Here is a 3,279-nt window from a genome sequence, read left to right as displayed (position 1 = left end):
TGATGCTCAGGAGCACGGGGTGATGCTCAGCACCCCACTTTGCCCTCACCCCTCTCTCAGCCACCCCCTGCTCTTTGGGCTGGCTCTCCTGTGCCAGGCTGCCTGTGGCCAGCACCCAGCAGTGGATGAAGCAGAAAAAGCCTTCACAACATTAATGAAAGCTCTGACAAAGGGAGGAGAGGGGAGCTATTGTCTCCTTGGCCTTCTCCTCACAGCGTCTGCGTGTAATGAGACTTTGGGTTATGCTTGTGGCTTCTGTGACAAAGCTGTGATTTAAGGGCTGTCTGTTCCGAGGCAGAGCCGCTCACACGGGCCAAAGTGCTGGTGAGTAATATTTTACCACAAATTGTTGTAACTGGAGCTCAACAACTGCAGTAGGAAGGAGGGGGAGGATTGTATTTGATTTATTAGATGGCTTAGTGCAATTTGCAGAGTGAGCTTTGTGCTGGTGTGGCCGTGGGTGTGCAAATCCAGCAAGTAAAAGTGGATGGGAATGGGACTGGGGAGGGGAACACGCCGTGGTTTGCTGCTGCCACCATGTCCAGAGGAGGCCTGGATCTGCAGGAGGACCAGCAGCAGCTGGGGATGCCCAGGAGCCCTCCCTGTGTGTGTCAGTGTCCAGTGGGAACCATGGAATCACAGAATGGAATCGTTAAGGTTGGAAAAATGTCCAAAATCCACTCCAACCTTTGATCAAACACCGGCTCATCAGCTAAAGCAGAGCACTGAGTGCCACGTCCTGGCGTTCCTTGGACACCTGCAGGGATGGGGACCCCAAACCTCCAAACTTCCCACGCCTGACCACCTTTTCCATGGAGAAATCCCTCCTGAATTTCCTCCTGAAGGGTCCCACCTTTAGCAACTCCACCACGTGTAAAACAGCCCCTCTGGGCAAGCAGCACTTGCTCCCTCACAGCCTTCAAGCCGAGCCAGACGCTCGAGGGATGCTCTCCTAAAGCCCAGGCTTCTCCCAAACCCAACCTGTGCAGCATCTCCAGGATGGGTTTGGAGGAGGGAGGAGGTGTGGAGGGCAGGCTGCTGCTGGGATTGCATCACTGTGAGAATTCAGGTCATGTTTACTACAGGCAGCTGGAACACCATGATCTCAGATGGTAACAAGTAACATCTGAGGGGACGCGTTAAAACATTCAAGCTGTTTTGTAAGCACCTACTTTGCTTTCTTTCCAAAGCCAGCTTGGCTATTTGTGAGGATTCATCTGTCCCCTGAAGAAGCTGGTGTCATTTTGTTGAAATAAGTGAAAAAGAACAAGAGGTTCCCCTTCCTCTTAATTTCAAATGGAAAAATGATTTTGTCCTTTTTGCTTTGTTGGTTTTGTGTTGTTTTGGGGGTTTTTTTGGGTGGTTTTTGTTTTTTTTTATTTTTTTTTAAAGTCCCCAAAACAACAAACAAAACCCCACAGTCCAGCTTCCTTTCTGCTTCAGAAAGGACAGATACCTACAGTCTGAGCACTTCTGGCCTCTTGCAAGCTGACCTTGTGTAATTTCCTCTATTTACATTTGGCCAGCACTGGCCTCATTGACTACAAGAGTTTATACAAGTCCTTTGGAGAGGAATACCAAGGATTGCTGAGGCACGTCCTGCCCCACATTGTCCTATTTACTGTGCTGCTGAATAGATGCACAGTGCTGCTGAGTAAATATGTCCTTATCCTATTTTGTTCTGCCTTTAATGCCTTTGTAGCAGGATAACACAGAAGGTCACAGGGAATTTATTAATTTAAACCAGGTGGGAAAAACAACTCTTAAAATCTTTGTGTGCAGGGAGGCATCTGATAGTGCTCCAGTTAAATGTGCTTTTATTTACGTGAGCAGGCTTTGCAGTGCCTTTTCTGGGGGGTTGTTTTGGAGGAAACTGTTGTAAATAATGTTTGTAATCGAGCCAGAGTCAAATTTGGAGACAGATTATCTTTCCTGGACTTTGGTGTTGGCGTTCAAGCCTGCTCTGCTCGCGTGCACGGCTCACCTCTGCTCTAGGACTTTTGCAAGCAGAATGGAAACAGCTTGTACTTAATACACATCAGTGTGGTGATGATTCCCTCAGCACGAACAGCATTTGCAAACCTAATGCAGACAGTGGTGTTTGGGACGTGGCAGCACTCCTGGTAGGGTTTGGGGATGCTGGACAGGGAAGGGAATATCAAGAAATTAGGTTGGAGGGAGAGAGAATTGCTCTTTAACGTGACTAATCTGCTATTTAGTGGATTGGGGGGGGGGGGGTTTAAAAGATTTTTTTGAAACACAAAAAACCTCCGTGGAAACAAAACAGAAACAAGAAGACAGGATCATTTCTTCTGCTGAGGGTTTTTTTCCCAAACAGTATTCAGCAGATGATTCTTGGGTGATCCAAGCATACTGAATATTCAAAATCATAGTATTTAATGAAATATTTTACAATTGCATGTTCTGCTCTAGAATGGGAAAAATATTTTGGTGGATGCAATGTCAGGCTGATTCTGGAATAGCAGGTGTTTTTCCACAAATGGGCTGTCAGAGAAGTGATTATGGAGAATGAACTGACAGTTTTTGAGTAACCCAGAATTGTCTCCCTTTGGCCATTTGCTCAGCCTGCACAGCTGTGTCCTTGCAGACCAAGTGCCTTACTGGCTGTTACTTTACCTAGCTTACATTTTGAAATTCATTTATACCGTGTAGACTACAACTTGTTTTTGAGTTGCTCAGCCTGGCATGGAGAAAATATTCAGCAACTCCTATTTAGTGGATTTGGAGGGGGTTTTAAAAGTAGATTTTTTTTTTGATGCACAAGTTGCTCAGGCTGGCATGGAGAAAGTACTCAGCAATTCACCAATGATAAAATAATTCCACAATTGTGTTCTTCACAGAGACACGAGGGTAACGCTGCCCAGTGCCACCAGTTCAGGCACCACTCTGGGAGGAGAAAAGGCTCCTTCTAATCAGGGCTGAGGGGTGAGGGTTTACAAGAGCACCCTTGAGGTCAGCACTAATCCACAGCTTGCAGCAGCTCATTTGGAGAGCTGGGATTGCCCAACTTGCAGGGAAAGCCACTTCAGGCTGGAGGAGTGACATGTGACAGCTTCCCCAGCAAACCCAGGGATGGAGAAGAGGGAGCAGAGGAGAAGTTTCTTCACTGTGTTTATTATTAAAAGAAGGAGGCAAGGGAGGAAAAAAAAAAAAAAGAGAAAAGCAAAAAAAAAAAAACCAAAAAAAAAAAAAAAGAAAAAGTTTATTGCAAATCTCAGTGTTTAAGAGTAGTTCCAGAGTCCACTTGGTTACAAATAA

Source organism: Parus major, chromosome 18 (assembly GCF_001522545.3).
Source record: "Parus major isolate Abel chromosome 18, Parus_major1.1, whole genome shotgun sequence".
Taxonomy (NCBI): domain Eukaryota; kingdom Metazoa; phylum Chordata; class Aves; order Passeriformes; family Paridae; genus Parus; species Parus major.
This window is presented reverse-complemented; position numbering follows the sequence as displayed.